Source organism: Podarcis tiliguerta, assembly GCF_965153285.1.
Source record: "Podarcis tiliguerta genome assembly, chromosome: 14".
Lineage (NCBI taxonomy): Eukaryota > Metazoa > Chordata > Lepidosauria > Squamata > Lacertidae > Podarcis > Podarcis tiliguerta.
Genome location: NC_139547.1, coordinates 13,733,005 through 13,755,144, shown reverse-complemented (window position 1 = coordinate 13,755,144; position 22,140 = coordinate 13,733,005). Strand labels below are relative to the sequence as shown.

The following is a 22,140-nucleotide window of genomic DNA, read 5'->3' as shown; positions in this document are numbered from 1 at the left end:
ATGTACATTTTGCATGTAAATGAAAGCTTTTAATCCGCTAGCTCCTAAATTACTCAGAACATGGGTTGTTGTTGTTTTTTTAACACCGACAATTCCATGGGGAGGGGGGGGGGAACTCTGCGCATGATAAAGAGCAAATAAGCAATCTGTTGCTTTAAGATACTGCACAAGCTTTAAAGAATAACAAAAAAGGGCTATGTATTAACACCTCTTGATCTGTTTCAAAGTTGTTGTGGTTTCATTTTTATTTTTTTAAAAAAATAGGTTTATAATGAAACTACTACTGAATATCACAGCTTTGATCTTAATTGGCTTCAGTTATTTGCAAGCTTTTAACTTTTCTGGGAGAGCACCACATCTCTCTCTCTCTCTCTCTCTCTCTCTCTCTCTCTCCCTCCCCACTCCCCACAATCCCTCCTACAAGCTGACAGAACGCTTGGAAGCGGATAGGGTGACTTTTAATGATGCAAATACTCACTGCTTGATTAGACACACTTTGAGGACAAGAAGTCTCTTGTGATAAAATAAATAAATAAAAATGCTCCGCTCCAGCTGGAAAGGAAACCAAGGCACCATCCTAAACCATAAGTGATGGCTTCAATTAAATTGATTTAAAATTCATTTTTTGACAGGTCCATTTTGCTCCGTTTTCCCATCCCATCCCTACCACCGCCAACCCCCCTCCTTCTTTCGCCGGGGCGAAGTGAAAAATCTTCCAGCCGAAAGCAGCCTTTTGTTTCCACGGATAAATCTACTGTCAAAAGTCCTCTCTGTTTTATATCACTCCTGCGGGACAAAGCTGCACTTGACAGTTTGCCAGGGTCTCCGCTCTCCCTGGGTTTCTAGGACAAAGTGCAAGGTACCGTTGTTTATGCAGGCTTCTGATTAACTATCCTGACAGGTCTATATACTGTTAATTTAAACTGACTGCCTCACACTGCGCCCCTCAGATCATTATGTCATTTTTATTTTTGCATTAGAGGCACCCTGTGAGCCCCAGATGAACACAATGGAAGTTCAAGCCTATGTATGCTGCGTTTTCACAAGCCTCGCCCCTCACTCCACTCCAGAAGACACAATGACAACTCCTGGGGGGTCTGGGGGCCTTTCATTTAATCACACAACGGGTGCTGCCCAGATAACAGTGGATGACATGTCTACATGAGCCCTGAAACTGAACTGGATCAGAGCAACAATGGAAGGTAGCAAGGCTCAAGGGGAAGCGCCCAGGGGTTTGCATGCAGAAGTTCCTGTGTTCAGTCCCTGGCTCCTCCTGTTAGAAGAAGAAGAAGAAGAAGAGGAGGAGGAGTTTGGATTTGATATCCCGCTTTATCACTACCCGAAGGAGTCTCAAAGTGGCTAACATTCTCCTTTCCCTTCCTCCCCCACAACAAACACTCTGTGAGGTGAGTGGGGCTGAGAGACTTCAGAGAAGTGTGACTAGCCCAAGGTCACCCAGCAGCTGCATGTGGAGGAGCAGAGACGCGAACCCGGTTCACCAGATTACGAGATTACCACTCTTAACTACTACACCACACTGGCTCTTAGAAGGCTCAGGAAACAGATGGTAAGAAGGACCGACTGGAGAGCTTCTGCTCAGGAGACAATGCTTGGAACAGGAATAAGACCATGCTGTGGGTTAAACCACAGAGCCTAGGGCTCAGAAGATCGGCGGTTCAAATCCCTGTGACGGGGTGAGCTCCCATTTCTCGGCCCCTGCTCCTGCCAACCTAGCAGTTCGAAAGCACGTCAAGTGCAAGTAGATAAATAGGTACCACTCCGGTGGGAAGCTAAATGGCGCTTCCATGCGCTGCTCTGGTTCGCCAGAAGCGGCTTAGTCATGCTGGCCACATGACCTGGAAGCTGTACGCCGGCTCCCTCGGCCAGTAAAGCGAGATGAGCGCCACAACCCCAGGGTCGTCCACAACTGGACCTAACGGTCAGCCGCAGTAAACAACTAGGGGAAGGACCCTCGACACCAGTTGTCCCATTACGTCCAGGGATTAGAAAAGGAATGGGGAGCCTGTAGCCCTCCAGATCCTGCTGGACTCCAACTCCCATCAGCCCCAGCCAGTATGGCCAATGGTCAAGGGGCGATGGGAGTAGGAGTCTAGGAAGCATCTGAAGGGCCACTGGTTCTGAGGCCTAGATTAGAAGGAACTTTGATCTCAACCAAACTCTTCCAGGAGATGTGTTAATGCAGGTGTGAGGAACCTAAGGCATGGGGTCGGGTGCTGATGAATGTGGTTTTGGGGCTTCTCTGTCTAAGTGTTGTGAATTTCTTGAGGCTATAAAATGGATCGGACAAGTGTATGGAGAATAACAGTGCAATCCCATATGTGCAGACATTAGAGAGAACTTCCTGGTGGTACAAGTTGTTTGAGAGGCTGCCTCAGAAGGTATTTATGATTAAGCAAAGGGTGGGTGCACATCTATCAAGTAGAGCTGGGTGGTATCTGGTTTTCAACATCGTGATATATCACCAGCTAAATATTGAAATATACTAATATATCACAATGTCTGAAATGTATCTTGGCTGCTTCTTCCTCTCCACCTTATTTCCTTCTCCCTCCTTAAGGATGAAATAAGGTAGGAAACCAGGCAGAGGGTCTTCTCTGTAGTGGCACCCGCGCCATGGAACGCCCTCCCATCAGATGTCAAAGAAATAAACAACCACCTGACTTCTAGAAGACACTTGAGGGGAACCATGTATTGGGAAATTTTTAATGCTTAATGTTTTACAATTTTTTATGTGCTGTAAGCTGCCCAGAGTGGCTGGGGGAACCCAGCCAGATGGGCGGGGCATAAATAACAAAATTATTATTATTATTATTATTATTATTATTATTATTATTATTATTGAAGAAACAGCCGAGATATGTTACCCATCCCCACAGCTGAGCAAGCCCACTTGCCACACTGGCTTGCAGAACACTCCTGGCGCTGGAGGGAGTTTCAGACACAATATATTACCTGCTCAGAAATTCTGAAACTGTTATCACGCTCTGAACTTCAAACCAGTTTCAGGCGATACATTGACATACCGCCCAGCCCTGCTATCAAGGATACCACAGTAGTGGGCTTCTTGCATCATCAATCTAAGGGCCACATTCCTTTTGGGGCAATCTTCCAGGGGCCACATGTTAGTGTCGGGAAAGAGCGACATAAATGGGCGGAGCAACGAATGCAAAAATTATCTGTGTGCCAGTTTTTAAACACATCCCTCCCCATCTAGGCCAGGAAGCAGCAATATCAGGCTGCAATGATACATGCTAGCCAGGCAGTGCCAAAGAGGCCTGGGGAGAGGAATGTGGTCTAAGGAGAGTCCAGTGGACCAGATGAGGTCCTGAGGTCCTGTGGTTCTCCACCCTTGGAACTTTGGGGTTTTCTTCAGCTCTAGGATCCCATTATTTTCAGTGTTGGTGCTCACCTTTAAAGCCCTAAACAGCCTCAGTCCAGTATATCTGAAGGAGCCTCTCCATCCCCATCGTTTTGCCCGGACACTGAGGTCCAGCGCCGAGGGCCTTCTGGCAGTTCCCTCGCTGCGAGAAGCCAAGTTACAAGGAACCAGGTAGAGGGCCTTTTCGGTAGTGGTGCCTGCCCTGTGGAATGCCCTCCCACCAGAAGTCAAAGAGAAAAACAACTACCAGACTTTGAAAAGACATCTGAAGGCAGCCCTGTTTAGGGAAGCTTTTACAGTGGTACCTCGGGTTACATACACTTCAGGTTACATACGCTTCAGGTTACAGACTCCGCTAACCCAGAAATAGTACCTCGGGTTAAGAACTTTGCTTCAGGATGAGAACAGAAATCGTGCTTCGGCGGTGCAGCTGCAGCAGGAGACCCCATTAGCTAAAGTGGTGCTTCAGGTTAAGAACAGTTTCAGGTTAAGAACAGACCTCCGGAACAAATTAAGTACTTAACCCAAGGTACCACTGTATGGTAGTTCATACATTAGTGACATTCCCTATCAGTAGCTATTCAATGTGACAATGAAAAAGTGGAATGCCCAGTATACCTCTGTAAATCAGACGTTGGGGATGAGGAATATTTTCACCATTGCGCTCTGACTTCCAGTAAAATCTGGCTGGTTGCTAAATGGGAACCAGCCACCTTCTCAAATTTAATTGACAATAGCTGTGACGAGTTATTTTGGTTCTCTGGTTGAGAAAGCACCCTCTCCCACAATATATTGATTGGTGTAGAATACACATGCTCTCAGCCACTATAACATTAACTCCATTTAATCCCGAGAGCCAGTACAGAAACAAAAACCTGGAAGGACTCTGAGCTGTAAATCTCATGGGGTGATGCTGGGCAAGTCTGTTTTATCTATTAGCCCAGGAATGTAGAACCTGTGGCCCTCGTTGTCAGACTCTGACCATTAGTCATGCTGGCTGGAACTGATAGGAGTTGAGAAGCTACCTCGCAGCGTTGTTGTGGGGATAAAATCTTCTGGGAGCAAGGAAGAAGCACTTCCATCCAGGCCAAGGACCATTCTTCTCTTACATGATTTTGCTAACAATTCCATCTAGTTTCCATATTAAAGGTAAAGGGAGCCCTGACCATTAGGTCCAGTCATGGACGACTCTGGGATTGCGGCGCTCATCTCACTTTATTGGCCGAGGGAGCCAGCGTACAGCTTCTGGGTCATGTGACCAGAATGACTAAGCCACTTCTGGTGAACCAGAGCAGCGCACGGAAACGCCGTTTACCTTCCCGCTGGAGTGGTACCTATTTATCTACTTGCACTTTGTGCTTTCGAACTGCTAGGTTGGCAGGGACTGAGCAACGGGTGCTCACCCCGCCCTGGGAATTCGAACCGCCAACCTTCTGATTGGCAAGCCCTAGGCTCTGTGGTTTAACCCACAGCGCCACCCGCATCCCATATAGTTTCCATATTAATCTCTATCAATATGCAGATATGTATTTTGATATGTTTAAACTACTGAGAAGAGAATCACAATGTTCGGATCAGCGTGAAATCCAATGGAGAGACTTTCCTGGGAAGAAGGACTGGTTGTTAAAACTACTCTGGGAACTGAAGCTCTCTGAGGAGAATAGGGGTCTCCTAAGAACTCTCAGCACCTTTAAAGGTAAAGGGACCCCTGACCATTAGGTCCAGTCGTGTCCGACTCTGGTGTTGTGGCGCTCATCTCGCTTTATTGGCTGAGGGAGCCAGCGTACAGCTTCCGGGTCATGTGGCCAGCATGACTAAGCCGCTTCTGGCGAACCAGAGCAGCACACGGAAACACTGTTTACCTTCCCGCCAGAGCGGTACCTATTTGTCTACTTGCACTTTTGACGTGCTTTCGAACTCCTAGGTTGGCAGGAGCAGGGACTGAGCAACGGGAGCTCACCCCGTCGCGGAGATTCAAACCACCGACCTTCTGATCAGCAAGTCCTAGGCTCTGTGGTTTAACCCACAGCGCCACCCGCGTCCCCTTCAGCACCTTTAGCAAACTTCAGTTTCCAGGTTTCTTTGGGTGAAGCCATGTCCATTTAAAGTGGTTCAATACTGTTTTAATTGTATGGTATGGATGTGACCAGAATCATATCTGAATCAACAACATTGTGGCATAAGCTGGTCTCGTGGGGTCAAGGTACCAGATTCAAATTTAGCACACTGTATTGCTTTTAATTGTGAAACAATTAGCTAATGTGCTGCAATAACGGATCTGTAAATGCTTCTTTCGTGCTGGAAAACAGCTTCTGCTGCGAGCGTTTCACGGTCTCTCCTTGCTCAAAGAAGATTAAAACTTTAGAAGCATTTGTTTGCACCGTCACTCTTATTTACTGTTTTACATCAAAAGGCATTAATCTGCCATGTGGACATCTCATATTTCTCATCTGAGACAAAGTGCAATAAAAACATGGAAGTCAGGGAAAGGCAAAACCAATTTTACAACACAGACTGAGCAATTGTTTTGCAGCATAGCCCTCAAATGTAAAGACTCTTACATTTCCTTTTTTTTAAAAAAATTGCCTAATCAAATGCAGACGCTGTTCCAGTCACGCTAAATTTTCACATAATGGCAGGAGAACATTTCTTTCTAGCCGAGCGCCGGGCATTTGGATCACATTATTACATTTGCTACTGTGTGGTTTTTGTTTTTTCTTTAACTTTGGGACTGTGCATTTGCAAACGCATTTTGTACTGATGTGAACAAAATGCCCACACAATTGCTACAGCGGGAAATGTTTGCTCTGCTCTGTTATTATTATTATTATTATTATTATTATTAATAATAATAATAATAAAAAAAGTCTGCAAAGGTGGGATTGCTACAGTGCATCCACACCATACATTTAAAGCATTATTATACCATTTTAACCAGTCATGGCTTTTCCTGAAAGAATCCTGGGAACTTTAGTTCAAGAGTGCGGAGACTTGTTAGCTGAGAGCTACAATTCCCTGAGTTCCCTGGAAAGAGTGATTGACTGTTAAACCTCTCGTGGTTTGACAAAACAGAACGTTGCTGGCCTGCTTTCTTTCCATCCCGGATGAATTCACAAGCCCTGTTGTCTGAGGTTATAAGGTCATTATGATATCTGCATCCTATTAACTTTTCCATTATTTTGCTTTGGATTTAATCCCAAGGTCTTCCCCGCCGCAAGTCATTTCCCCCCGGTCTCTGGTTCCCTGTTTCTGTCTCTCCAGTTACATCATAAAAGCACTACAGCATCATAGGAACATGTCCCATGATGCAACAGTCTTATTATTTTAATGAGGGGAAATGCTAGGAATAAACCCTTCCTCCTTGTTTGCAACCTTCAAGGCCATTTTGCACAACCAGTAGAATCAAATGGTAAAGGTTTTTCCTGGATTGCTTCTGGCTGGTTGTAGAAAACGGTGTGTTAATTAGGCTGAAACCAACTCGCTAACATGCCAGTTTTCTATGTACAGAGGGGTGGCGATGTGCCCTACTTTACAGAGGAGGATAGTCCTCTATTTTAGGGGTGGGGAGCCTTGAGCCCGTGGACCAAATGTGGCCTTCTGAGCCAGAAGCTCCATGCAGACAACCCCCTCCCTTCAGAGTTTTTGCCTGGCTGCAATGTGTGAAGAACTGTGAGTGGAGAGACTTTGTGCTGGCCACCAGGCAATGGCTTTTCCCACCTGCTTTGCCCCACCCTCCAGACCCAGGAGTCTTTTCCCTGACCATGCCTTTAAGAATAGCAGAAGCAGTTGGGAAGAGAGAAAAGGTGTTCAGAAAACAATTTTATAAAGTTGTGAGTCTTTGTTTCTCAATTTTGATCCTTTTACGTGGTCTTGTATTTAACTGAGTAATTTACATGGTCCTTTTACATGGTCTTGTATCTAATTATGCATTGAGACTTGCTGTTTTTTTAACTGTTCATAGTTTGTTTGTTTGTTTGTTTCTAATGTGTTTATTTATTTATTATATTATTATTTATTGCCATTGTTAAGTGTAAACTGCTTCATTATTATTTGATGACATTTAATTTTACCGTTTACCATTATATTCTAATAGCTTGTTGAATATTGCTTTATCTGATATAAGTTGTATGTTTTAAAGTTTTGTTTATATTACAACTTTTTGTATTGGGTCAGATTGTTATGAATTGTGTGATATCTGCTGGTTTTTTTAATTATTATTTTGGGGGGTTTCTTCAGCTTGTAAACCACCTTGTGTATGGCAATATGGAAAGGCAGTATAAAAATTAAAAGTGAACTGAACTGAACTCTTGCCTGGCTAGAGGATGGTGGGGTGTATTTAAATACTAGCTACTGTACATAGGCTAACAACTAAAATGCATAGTTGTTGCCTCGCCCACTTTTGCCTGTGGCCCCATCCTCAATGGCATGTGGCCCCCAGCAGCTTGCAAAGAAGGGAATGAGTCCCTCTGGCTGAAAAAGGTTCCCTACACTTGCTCTGTTGAAGACATCTGTTTGCAGAGCACCCAGTGTAAATCTGCTTTAAAGCTGAATAATTGTAACAAGGGAGGTGAGAGGCCTCAAGGTGTCTATCAGTATATAGCACCTGAACAGCAGCAATGCATAGGTAGCAGCCTTGTATAGGACAGGTAGGGCCCAAGAAAGGTTTCTTCTTATTCTCTGATCTGGTCTTTATCCTGGGTAAGTTCTCATTCACTCTGATGCAATGCAAAAAGCAAAACAAAAAACTTTCTAAAAAGCAGCACAGGCTTTAAAAGGTCTAGACTTGACAATGGAAGCAGACGAAGCAGGCTTAGAATGGTTTGCTCAACCACTGTAAAAGCAACTCATAAAAGACACATTAGAAACAAGCTCTGCTTCGTCTGTTACTCAAAAAAACCTCCATAAACTAAGAGGTGATGCAATCGGGTGGTTCATGGCCACGGCTGCAAGATTTTGTGCTTCTGGATGGGGAAAATGAAACACTTTTCAGCGACACATCTTTGAAATCTCCATCTTTAAAAGAGAAGGGAAAAAAGCAAGCATCAAAACCTTTCAGCTTGACCCCTGCTGGAAATATAATTAAGCTGCAAAATGTGTAATTTGATCAGCGTTGTCCAAGATTACCAAAAGTCATGTGGTTAAAATATCTGCAAGTCACCTCCTATTATTAAGCCACGTTCTACACATGTGGAGCCTGGATAGCTCAGTTGGTTAGAGCGTGGTGCTGATGATGCCAAGGTTGCAGGTTCGATCCCAGTATGGGACAGCTGAATATTCCTGCATTGCGGGGGGGTTGGACTAGATGCTCCATGGGGTCCCATTGATTCTGTGTAGCAAAATGAGGTGGTGTAATGGACTGTACTACTTCTGGCTTCAGTTGGACACTTCTAATTGCTACATTATTCTTGTTTACCCTCCCCACCAAACACCCTTAAAGAAATCTAGTACGTACATCAAGGAGAAAGGTCTGCCTAGTCTGTGACCTGCGTGCTCATTTTCCACTTGCAAAAAGCTGATTTTTTTAAACAAACAAACACAAAAGCAATTAAAAAAAACCCCTATGAAACGGGACAGCTCGTTCTGCCGCATGTGTGCCCCAGCCCGCCATTAACAAAGAATTAAGAAATGTCTCATTTTTCATTTCTGATATGCACACATATCGGAGCCAAGAAATTACCGCCCAGCAGCTGATCTCTCTGCAACCTGAAGAAAACCATTAGAGTCTGAGAGGCAGAAGATTTTTTATTGTTCCTTTTATGGATCACCTGAAACTGGGCTCTTTTTTTCCCCTTGACAGATTTTTCCACTGTTTTCACACACACACCCCACCTCCTCCTCCCACAGATCTCTTTCTTCAGGTGGAAAAATAACAGAGACCAGCTACCTCTGCGTCCCGTGCCAAAGCTGGCAGTCAACCAGCAGTGGAAAGCGAGCCTCTGCTGGCTTGCTGATTATCCAGTCCTAGGGAGTGAATGTGCCACTTAAGAACAATGCCAAGCCTGTTCTCTCTTGGGTCTCTGTGTGTCCAAGCTGTTATTATTTCAGTGCTGTTATAAATGTGAAGGCAGGTACAGTAAATTATATTCTTGCCTTAATTTTTAACCCAGCTTTAACTCTTAACAAACGGAGGGCAAGGAGGGTATTTTATTGGGTCCCTAACACTGTCTTCATTATAGGATTCTCTTTTAAGATGTGCAATTTTCCAGAGTCTAGCATTTTCCCTCGCCTCCTAATGATCCACTGCTCTTAAACCTTCTCTTGTTCCCCAACTACATCTCTGGTTTCACTGCAATCTCTAAACCCTTCCCTTGCCTTAAGGTCATAAAGCAAGGGTTGGACTCCAAATCCCATCAGTCCCCAGCCAGTATAACCAATGGTCTGGGACAGGCACCCCCAACCTGCGGCCTTCCAGATGTTTTGGCCTACAACTCCCATGGTCCCTAGCTAACAGGACCAGTGGTCAGGGATGATGGGAATCCAAAACATCTGGAGGGCCGAAGGTTGGGGGTGCCTGGTCTGGGACCTTGCAAGCAGTAATGTGAAACATCTGGAGGCCCCCAGGTTGGGAACAGCTGACCTGCATACTTTTGCTAAAGTCCAGATGAGCGATGAGTGCGTGGACCTCTCACCTCCTTCAAACATTGACACTGTTTAACCCATAGTTATGGACATTTCAGCACCGATCATATGCCCCCTTGAATGCAGTAGGGTTTTACTTCTGAGTAAAAATGCAGACGATTGTACTAATACAATTGTACTAAGATGATTGCACTAATGCTAATACATTGGTGCCTCGCAAGACGAAATTAATTCGTTCTGCGAGTTTTTTCGCCTTGTGAATTTTTCGTCTTGCGAACCACGGTTTTCCATAGGAAATGCATTGACGGTTTCCCATAGGAATGCATTGACGGTTTTAAGAAAAAGGCGCAAGACGTTTTCGTCTTGTGAAGCAAGCCCATAGGGAAATTCGTCTTGCAAAGCAACTCAAAAAACAAAAACCTCTTTCGTCTTGCGAGGCATTTGTCTTGCGAGGTACCACTGTATATATATATATACACATACACACACATTTGTAACGAGCATTTGTTGTTGCTCTAATAGTTTTACTCAACATTTTTGAAACCACACTGTGCGCTTCTTGAAACAGGAAAATTGCTTATAAAATAATATATAGCTATTCTTGCTAGGGAACCTTGAAGACCTTGACTTCCACAAGCCTTAATGTTAAGAGTTTAGCAGGTGCAGAAGGGAAGGTGATTGTAGAACAAGCTCACAACCCTTAGTTGTCGAGGGAGGAACTCGGAAGCACCGCAACAGCCCATTCAAGGCAGAAGGCCTCCTCGTGATATTCAGAACCCACCAGTTCTAAAACTTGGCTTCCTCCCAGTGAATTCAGGGAACAATCTTGAGGTTTAAAACTCTTGGGAACCTCACTGCCAACCCAAGCTCTACATGAGACAGTTTGGATCAAAATGGGTGAGCAGTCACTTAGGCTGCTTGCAACAAAAGAGGAAATGCATCACAAAAGAAGACAACAAAGGGGCGAGACATAAAATTTGCACCTGCTAACTTCTATGCATGAATGCAAACTTGAGAATTAATTACTAGAATTCAAACAGAAATGCAATACATCTCACCATAGTGGGAAGTCTGTTGGCCAGGTGACTGGTGTGCCTGCCTAATCTTGTGTTCAGGAGTTAAACTGTTGATGGGCAACTTCCAAGGCACCTCTTGCTTCCCTTCTTAGGGCATCTTTCAACGAGACAGTCATCCAACAGAGGGCCGGCATCTCTGAAGTAGGCTGCTTGGCCACATAAGGGTCTACTGGATCAGGTTGATGGCTCATCCATTCCACAGTGGCCAATCAGGTGCCTGCAGTAAAGCTACAAGCAGGGCCTAAGCACAAGAGCTCTTGTCCCTCCTGCAGCTTTCAGCAGCTGGTATGCAGAAGCATTAATGCCTCTGACTGCTCCATCTGTATCCCCAAGCGCAACTATTTATCCAGGCCAGGTCATGGCATAAATGATGTTGATGTGTTCTCTGCCCTGTGGTAATGCAGTGGTATTTCTGGTTGCGAACGGGATCCATTCCGGAGCCGCTTTCGCAACCTGAAAGGAACGCAACCCGCATCTGCGCATGCGCGGGTCGCGATTCGCCGCTTCTGTGCATGCGCATGACATCATTTTGCGCGTCTGCGAGAGTGTGAGGCAAAACCAGGAAGTAACCCTTTCCAGTAGTTCCAGGTCGCCGCGGGATGCAACCTGAAAAGACGTAACCTGAACCTAACGTAACAAGAGGTATGACTCTACAGTGATACCTCGGGTTACATACAATTCAGGTTACAGACTCCACTAACCCAGAAATAGTACCTCGGGTTAAGAACTTTGCTTCAGGATGAGAACAGAAATCGTGCTCCGGCGGTGCGGCGCCAGCAGGAGGCCCCATTAGCTAAAGTGGTGCTTCAGGTTAAGAACAGTTTCAGGTTAAGAACAGACCTCCGGAACGAATTAAGTACTTAACCCAAGGTACCACTGTACTGTAGTTCATACATTAGTGACATTCCCTAAAAGTTGGGAATTTGTGGACATGGCCTAACGGCCACATTGGGTTGTTGGAATAGAGCACTGTTTCCCAAACTTGGGTCTCCATCTGTTTTGGGACTACAACTCCCATCAGCCCTAGCTAGCAGGAGCAGTGATCAGGGATGATGGGAGTTGTAGTCCAAAAAAACCAGCTGTGGACCCAACTTTGGGAAACACTGGCCTACACAGTGTGAGCAACACTGCAGCTGTTAAGTCTGCATTCTTCACGTTGTTCATTGGTTCCACTTTACTGAGAAGAGAGGAGAGCTGGATTTTGCGAGTTTCCCCTCAGGGATAGGGTGGAAAGGGTCTGCCGTGGATCTTTCAAGTGCCAAGGTGACAGAAAGGAGTGCCTGATATCGCCCATGTGCAGAGGTCCTTTTGGCAAATGTGTTAAGGAGCATTTGCTTCACAGGCTTACCAGACAGAGGAGCTGGAATCTGTTCCAGGACATTATTGCTTGGGGAAACGCAGCAGGACCGGCTGACAAAATTATTCCTTTCGAAGAAAATAAATGAGTGGCATGACTTCGACGGTTTTTTAAAAAGAAAAACAAATGGAGAGAGAAAAGGCAGCCTACTGCAGTGTGGTCTGTTATTTGCATTCAAGCTGATTTAGTTCCACGGCCTTTGAGCCGGCTTAATTCTAAGTACCTACTGCTTAACTGGACTGTGGATCTGATTGATAATAATAAAAATAATGCAAACAGCGGGAGAGAGGGAAGAGCTCATCCTTTAGCAACTAGCCACTGACCGAGGGGGGTTTTATGCAGGCAAATATGATGCATTAATATTGCCAAGGTCAAAAAGTCCGAGGGTAATTGTGCTGTGTTAAATGTATTAATCAAAGCTTCCGAGGGGCCAATTTAATCTGTAAACATTTAGGCACAATCCAAATGTCACCTGCCTGTTTGGGTCATTTCCAGTGTCATTAATTTGGATTTTTGCATTGTTCTTAAGGATAATAATCCTTTGTTCCCATGGCAACATGACAAGAACAATATAATGAATTGCTTTGATTTTTTAAAAAGAAATACATATTTATTTTTTGCTTTATTTTTAAGTTGCCCAGCCTCTCAACAAGTTGACTGCAGAATGGAGGGAACTATTCACATGCTACAGCCATAACTCAGTGGTTGAGTCTATGCTTTGCATGCAAAAGGTTTCAGGTTCAATCTCAGGTGTCTCTGGGTAGAGCTGGAAAAGACCCCTGCTTTGAGAGACACTGCTGCTCAAGGATACATAATATTGAGCCAGATGGACTAATGCTCTGACTTGATATAAGGCAGCTTCTAGGGCTGGGCGATATCTAGGCTGGATCTACATTGACCAGTTAAACGTTATTAAACATACAATTATATAACGTTCAATGCATTTTCCCGTTGACGTTGGCTAGCTGCTCTGCAGCGCCCTCTGGTGTCTCATGTTAATAACACCTATTTAACGTTAAAAACCACGATTGCAATAATAATAATAATAATAATAATAATAATAATAATAATAATAATAATTTATTTATACCCCGCCCTTCTGGCTGGGCTTCCCCAGCCACTCTGGGCAGCTTCCAACAAAATATTAAAATACAGTAATGCATCAAACATTAAAAGCCTCCCTAAACAGGGCTGCCTTCAGATGTCTTCTAAAAGTCTGGTAGTTGTTGTTCTCTTTGATGTCTGGTGGGAGGGCGTTCCACAGGGCGGGTGCCACTACCGAGAAGGCCCTCTGCCTGGTTCCCGGTAACTTGGCTTCTCGCAGTGAGGGAACCACTAGAAGGCCCTGGGAGCTGGACCTCAGTGTCCACCTCTGGTTTTCAGCATTGTGATAAATCGCCACCTAAACATCACAATATGCTAATATATAACAATATCTGAAATAAGGATGGAGCAATGTAGAGGCATTGGCTGGCTAGAGGTCCCGGGCCTCAAGGAGGTTAAACTGGCCTCAACCAGGGCCAAGGCCTTTTTGGCTTTGGCCCCAGCCTGGTGGAACGCTCTATCGCAGGAGACCAGGCCTTGGGACTATGGTTGTAATTCGTGGGCAGTCATTTAATTGTATCCTGATTCTAATTTTAAAGCTATATTTTAATCAATTGTTTGATTGTGTTTTAATGTATTTGATATTTGATGTTAGCCACCCTGAGCCTGGTCTTGGCCGGGGAGGGCGGGGTATAAATAAAAATTTACTTACTTACTTATCCCACATTGTGTTTTTTTGTGTAGCGCACACATGTACACACACACCATGATTCACAATATATTGCCAGGTAAAAAATGATGAAACAGATTATCACAATATGGACTTGAGACTGGTTCTGGACAATATATTGATATATCGCCCAGCCCTAGCAGCTTCCCTTGTACCTAACTCAAGGAATTACCTAGGATCAGAGGTAAGGATCAGATATTGTCAGATATATAGCTCCCATCACTTCCAGCCAGCATGGCCAGTGGTCAGGGGTGATGGAAGTTGTAGTCTAACATCATCTGGAGAATCAAAGGTTTTCCCATCTCTACCTGCCTTAGAGCCAAAGCAAGTGCCTCTTAGGAGGTCTGTAAATCTCTCTAGTTCAGTACTGGCAGTAGCTCTGCAGGATCTCAGGCAGGGTCCTCACCTGCCAACAAGACCCTTTAGAGCAGAGGTGGGGCACTTGTGGTCCTCCAGACACTCCTGGATTTCAGCTCTCAGCATCCTTGACCCATAGCCAGGTTGGCAAGGGAGTTGGAGTCTAGCAACATCTGGAGGGTGTTGCTAGCAACATCTAGCAACATCTGGAGGGTGAAACAACAACCCTTGAAGTGCGGGAGACTGCAACTGGGACTTTTCTGCATGCAGTGCGTCTGCTCTGCAACCCAACTCCTTCCTTCCCAAAATAAATGCATATGCAATACAGTGAATTGGCTACACAGGAACTGCAACACATCACAGCTTCTCAGAGCTTGTACGGGTGGTGTTTGTTGGGGGAATGCAATCATCTGAGGTTCTGTAGGACCTACATTAAATCTTGACCTGGACATTCGGTGCAAACTCATGAAGCAGCTCTTAGAATTGCGATCCAGTGGCAGCAGTTTGTTCATTTCCAATTCAGTTAAATAAACCAGTTAAGACCTCACGGCTTGGTTGTAAACGGATCGATTCATTTTAAAGATTTATTTCCTGACCTGTTTACTTTCATTTCCCCAAACTTCTTGCCTTGTTCCATTAGTTTAACAAAGGTTTCGAGCCCTCTGAACAGGGAAGTTTCCAGATTTTGTAGAGCACTTGGGGTACTGTCGGTACAAAATAAATTTTGGGTAACATGAAGGAGCCACTTCATGGCTGAGTAGGGGTTGTTTGAATTTGGGGCTTCTACCTCTAAGCACAAACACCAGATCCATTGCAGCATACCAGTTATTTGGTTGGTTAAGTTTATGGCTTAATTCAATGGGCCTAAACTAGTTTAGACCCAATTTTACAATGGATCAGGCTTGTGAATGGTATATTGAAAAACTAAATGCAGTAATTAACTTTTTCCCTTTTTTCATATAGGACACTCAACGTCCTAAATCCAGAAACAGTAAAACCAATGTTCTCAGGTTTAATTTGGTTTCTTCCAACCTACACCTTAATTCCAAGTAGTAATTTTCCTAAAGTGCTTTACAACTTGTGTTGTTAAAAGGGGAAGCCAGAGCAGACTGTGGAAGCTTTCAGATCAATTCACTTCCAACTAACTCAGAGAAATTAATTCACCGGTTCTGGATTACACCTGAAAGTTTAATTTTCTATAATTTCTGAATGAACTGAACATGAATTAAGTTCCTTTTCGGTGGAACTTTGGCTGATTTCTAATTCAATTCAATATTTATAAATCGAGAGTCTTCATCATGCTTAACTCTGTGTCTGATTGTGGCCATTGCATTTACAATTTTTAGCAACCTGACAAGTATTGCTGACGATTAAGCTTAAATATTGTAATATATGGGGGGAGGAGATAAAACAATTGCTCACATTACACCGTGGGTGTGTTTTGATGCCTCCTTAATCTTCTGAAGTATAGCAGAGCAGCTTGAAAAATTCAAAGAGCTGAAAAAATTGCTGAGGACCACATGAATGAATTGGGAATCAAATCGAACTGGAATAAAATTAGCTCCTTTTTGGAGGGCACAACAGGGACTTGAACTGGAACAAATATCTTTTTGGAGAGGATGAACTGGAACTGAAGCTAATTCTTTTTTGACATGAACTCCCCAAGGACTGAATCAGACAGAAAGCTAAACTGAAGTTCAGTAATACATGAAGAAGCCTTTGGGAACATCCTCAAGGAGACTGGAAGCATCTGCTTCTGGTTTCAACTAACCACAGTTTGTTGTTGTGTCTGAACCAGAATGAAACAACTTATCCAAACAGGCCAACTTTAAAATGCTGGTTATGATCTTGGCTTGTTTGGATAAACCAGAATTAAATCTAACTATTGGTCTGGGTTTAGACAAAACAACCAACTGTGGTTAGTTTAAAATGGATGCTGATGGTTATCAGCTCTTCATGGCCTTACCAAAGGAGAGGGGAGCAGCGACCGGACTCATGCACTGCTAAACTATGGCTTGGTGCTACATTCTTCACAGAACTCTAGCCCAATGGTTGCCATCAATTTGATTTGAACTGATTTTATAATGAATTGATTTTAGAATGCTGTATTATTCTACTGTTGTAAGCCGCTCTGAGCCCGGCTTTGGCTGGGGAGGGCGGGATATAAATAAAATTTTATTATTATTATTATTATACATCCCCAGAGTGCCTCACTGGAATGGGGCAGGAATGCTATGCTATCTTCCTAGCAGGTGGATCACTGCTGGTTACTGGAAGGATTAGGAGTAAAGTGGCAGGGAGGTTGATGTGGTGCAAATGCACCAGATTTGGTTTGCTGGTGAGTTTGCACTGAGCCAATTTCCACACCCTACTGGTAAGTAAAAGCGAGCCGCCTACTGGAAGTCACAGGTGCCAACTCCTTGGGGCCCTGGGTGATTGAGCACCCACAAAATTCCTCACGAAGGGGCCAGGCACCCACAAATTTCGGTGCCAGGGCCATGCACGCTGCATGGCACCACAGCGTCGGGCACCCACAGTTGCAGGGCCAAGTTGGCACTCCTGCTAGAAGTTCAGCATAGTGACTCTGTTACATCCAAATCAGAACAGAATATCTGACTTGCAGCAGGGAGAGATGATATCAGGGACAGCAAGATTTGTGTGTGGCTGCCCTGTGTGGTGAAATACTGAACCGCAGCTGAACACCCAGTGCTATACTAGCTGCACTGGCTCCCGGTGGAGTACAGGATCCGGTTTAAGGTGTTGGTTTCAACCTTTAAAGCCCTATATGACCTAGGACCCTCATACCTACGGGACCGCCTCTCCTGGTTTGTCCCACAGAGGACCTTACGGTCTTCAAACAAAAACATCTTGGAGGTCCTGGGCCACAGGGAGGTTAGGCTGGCCTCAACCAGAGCCAGGGCTTTTTCGGCCGTGGCCCCGATCTGGTGGAACGCTCTGTCGCAAGAGACTAGGGCCCTGCGGGACTTGACATCTTTCTGCAGGGCCTGCAAGACAGAGCTGTTCCACCAGGCCTTTGGCCAAGGCACAGCCTGACCCCCTCCTTCTGTAATCTTCACAAAACTCTAGCCCAATGGTTGCCATTAATTTGATTTGAACTGATTCTATAATGAATTGATTTTAGAATGCTGTATTATTATACTGTTGTTAGCCGCTCTGAGCCAGGTTTCGGCTGGGGACGGCGGGATATAAATAAACTTTTATTATTATTATTTATTATTGCAGCTTTCCCAGTGAAGAACTTTCCTGACTCCATCCAACCACTGGATTTTCCTGGGCAGGAAGAAGCAAATAAGCCTTCCTGTTGTGCCTGATCCTGCCTCCTCAATTAGTCTTCAGTTCTGCTTCCTGCTGCATCTTGGCTTGCACCTCAGGCCTGCCCCCGATTTGCCCTCGACTTGTTCTTTGGTCCCACCAATAACATGCCCTGCTGCTTCAGCAGCTCAGTTGGTTAGAGCATGTTGCTGATAATGCCAAGATGGCAGGTTCAGTCCCCGTATGGGACAGCTGCATATTCCTGTATCACAGGGTGTTGGACCAGATGTTCCTCAGGGTCTCTTCCAACTCTACAATTCTATGATTTTGCTTCTTGGCTTGCCTTGGGTTGCTCTCCATACAAAGGCCTAGCCCTGAGAAATCCCTGCTTGGCCATTGGAAGACACAAGATCTACCCACCCGGGAAGAATGGCAGATGAAGCTGATGGACTACATGGAAATGGCGGAAATGACTGGCAGAATTTGGGACCAGGGAGAAGAGTCGGTGGAAGAAGATTGGAAAAAATGTAAAGTATATTTACAGAAATATTGCAAAATTAATGAATGTTAGAAGAATACTGGAATGAAGTTATATGGTTTTAGCAGAAATGTGATAAAGAATTAAGCAAAAACTGATTGTTAATGGGCTATAGTGGAAAATTTAAAGTTAGATTATGTTAAGACAAATTATAGAACAAAAAATTGAGAAAGAGGGAAAGGATTTGCTGAATTAGCTAGTTTCAACTAGAATACAAAAAAGGGAGGTGTGAGGAAGTTGAGGAAACAAGTAAATGAAAGATAATGACATGGAATTTGGATGTGTGTTTTTTTTCTCTTTATTATGCTGTTTTGATGTATTGTTCTTTTTCCTTTTTCTTTTTTTCCCTTTTTCTTATCTTTGATGTATTGTTTGTTAAATTTTTCGTTGTTTCTGGTTTTTTTATACTTTTTTCGGTAACTAAAAAACCTTTAATAAATATCTTTAAAAAAAAGAAAGAAATCCCTGCTTGGCCATAAGCCTGAATTCAAGTATTGACCTCACTCACAAGGCTGTCCTGAGGAGAAAATGAGGGCTACATCATCTCCAGGCTCATTTGAGAGAGTAGGGATACACATACACCAAAAGAAAACATGTAATAAAGTTCCCTTCCATCATAAATGATTCTGAATCCAATATTCCCAGAACTGGGAGCAAGACACTAAGAAACGTTGCATCTTGTTGGGTGTTCTACTCTGGTCTAAAATGGTGGACCTCACAATGTAACCCTATCCATGTCTACTCAGAGGTGAGCCCAAATGAATTTAATGGGACTTATTCCCAGATTAAGCATGCACCCAACTGCAGTCTAAGGAGAAAAGGGTTACCTGGGAGTAAGTCCCATTAAATTAAGTGGGATTTATCCAACTGGCTAGGCCCATTGGAATGAACGAACTTAAGCTAGTTGTGTTCATTAATTTGAATGGGTCTACTTGGAGTAAGACTAACGTTGACTACAACCCAACAGGATTTACCTTTGAGAGAACATCGTTTGGGCTAGGGTTAGCAGCCTAAATCAAGTTGTGCCTCTTTCCTACATTCCAAAATAAGGCCCTCGACTTCCAAATTCAATCCTGAATAGGTATGGGGAACTGACTTCAAATAGTTTGATTTAGAAAATACCACATCACCAACAGAACTGATGCTTACTCCCTGAGAGTTTCATCGCACCTTATGTTTTCTGGTAATCATTTTGTAGCTGTGGTCACATCTACGCCATCCATTGAAAGCACTCTCATGCCACTTTCAACAGTCATGGATAATCCTAGGAATGGTAGTTTATTAAAGGGTGCTGAGAACTGTAGCTTTGTGAGACCAGCACCCTTAACCAACTACAGTTCCCCAGACATTTTGGGGGAAGCCACGACAAGGGTGCTTTAAATGGATGGTGTGGGTGTGGTCTTCCTCTTTCCCCCTTCCGCTCGGCAGGTGTGCCTGCTAAGCTGCGTTGAGGCAGGCCCAGAAGTACCCAGCACAAAAGAAACTGCCCGTTATGGATGTTAACTTTAGTTACCATAGCCAGACAATGCTGCCAGTGGTGTGGAAGAAAAAATGGCTGTTGCCAGCTGTGTTGTTCACAGTCGGATGGTTTCTTCAAATGGTTATAGAGCCAGTAGCCTGGTGTGGCCAAAGACAGGATGATGGATGAGCAACACAGAGTGTCCAAGTCAAAAGAATGGCAGAAGTTCACTTCAGGGTTGTTAAAATGCAAATCTAGTTTAGTTAACCAAAGCGTGACGGGCATAGAAAAAATTAAGGAAAGAAGCACACCTCGATATCTTATTATGCACACGCAAATATTTATACATGCAAGTTTAAGTGGAGTTAATATTAGCCCCAGTGAATGAGAATAGCTGGAGAATGTGCAGAATAACCAACATGTGAGCATATTAACATGATATGCTAGAGAGTATGCCTGCACCGGGTGGCAATCCTACATGCACCTACTTCTGAGTAGACATGAATAGAATTGAATTGTGCTGTTAATAGCACAAATAGCTATATCCTCCATTGTGGGAGAAATGAAACACATCTTTTGGATAGTGCACACATTCATTGATGCGTACAACTCCATACAACAACTATATTCCTGATAGAATTTGTTTTAATTTTATCTTTGTCTTAACTGCAATTAATTATGTGTATAAATTTATGCACATTTCCCAAATCCTCCTTGTTAATGTGCAACAATTACCAGATACTGTGCGTGTTCCCTGGCTTTCCCAATTAATGTTCTTAAATTTACTGTAACAAATCCACCCTGAACCCTCAGATTTAATCTTTGTTGTTATATAAACACTGACATTTGGAACGGAAGCATCTTCTCCTCTCTTTTAATATTTTTTTCACAATAAATGAGCCAACAGCTGCTTTAAGGCATGACCAGGAACAGAAAACAGACATCTCTCTCTCTCTCTCTCTCTCTCTCTCTCTCTCTCTCTCACACACACACACACCCTATTGAAAAACAGTTTGATAAAGCTAGTAATGTGATTTTTCACTGAACTGTTCTTCCATGTGACATGGGAACAAATCTGAACATACTTTCTTTTCAGCCTGAAGTTGGCAGCTATTCACTGAGCAGAGTAACAACTTAATAAAACAGCTTAGATGGATTTTAATGGCAACTGCTGCAGCTTATCGAAGGCATAAAGAGAGATCATCTGTCCTCCCAGTAGTTTTGATGAAAGCAACATTTGGGCTGTTTTAATTAGATTCAGGATTTTCCTGACTGAAATGAACACCACACTCCACCACAGTAAACATTCTCCTGTCCTCTTTCTCCTTAGCTGCTCTTGGGGGTAAATTATTAATTTCTGCAGCCATGAGATGTGTGTTGACTTTCTGGACTAGAATTATAGGTATGTTTAATAAGTAAATATGCAGCCGCCTTCTCGTTTTCTCTTTACCTTGCCAAAAAGAAAAGTACTTTACAACCCAACAAAGCTGAAAATGTCAGTTAAGAAAGAATGCAAGAAATAGACAGACTACAATGTAAATGTTCCCCATATTTTACATGGCATGGACAAGTGCTGGGCTGGAAGCGTTCTCTTGCTGATTACGGGAAGGAATGGATTGGGAATTCCCAAACCTCTTGTCTTAAATCTAAGAATCCTAAGGGAGAATGGAAGTGATTGAACGGGGGTGTTTTTTCATTTTAATGTTGGCTTTTCTGTAAAATCTAAAACAGAACAGAAACATTGTTTTCTCCCTTCCAGGATAATTGGGCTTACCCAGCCAAGTTTATTGGTGACAGAGACAGGAGTACAAACAAAAAGAAGCAACGTGTCACAACCAGCTTATGGAACTCACAGCCACAAGGTTGCGGTTGTGGCCAGTACCACAGATAGCTTATACAGTGGTTCTCAACCTGTGGGTCCCCAGATGTTGCTGGACTACAACTCCCATCATCCCTGAGCTCTGGCCTTGCTAGCTAGGGGTGATGGGAGTTGTAGTCCAACAACATCTGGGGACCCACAGGTTGAGAAAGACTGGCTTAGAACATGGGTAGGCAAACTAAGGCCCAGGGGCCTGATCCGGCCCAATCGCTTTCTAAATCCGGCCCACGGATGGTCCGGGAATCAGTGTGTTTTTACATGAGTAGAATGTGTCCTTTTATTTAAAACACATCTATGGGTTATTTGTGGGGCATAGGAATTGGTTCATTATATAGATACATAGATAGATAGATGATAGATAGATAGTCCGGCCCCCCACAAGGTCTGAGGGACAGTGGACTGGCCCCCTGCTGAAAAGTTTGCTGACCCCTGGCTTAGAATCATGGAA

General features: G+C 43.9%; 1 protein-coding gene across 24 annotated transcripts in view; it reads right to left on the bottom strand.

Moving 5' to 3' along the window:
• The window catches only part of SEMA6D (semaphorin 6D), a 438,832-nt gene that overhangs the window by 55,306 nt on the left and 361,386 nt on the right, over positions 1 to 22,140 (bottom strand). The window contains exon 1 of one of the 24 annotated variants that reach the window (XM_083411883.1): positions 479 to 949. The exons of 21 other annotated variants lie outside the window; for them this stretch is intronic. The gene's annotated coding sequence lies outside the window, so the exon portion shown is untranslated. Of the gene's footprint in view, positions 1 to 478; positions 950 to 22,140 lie in introns of those variants that run through there. 2 more of the 24 variants (XM_083411903.1, XM_083411895.1) reach the window with 2 other exon arrangements.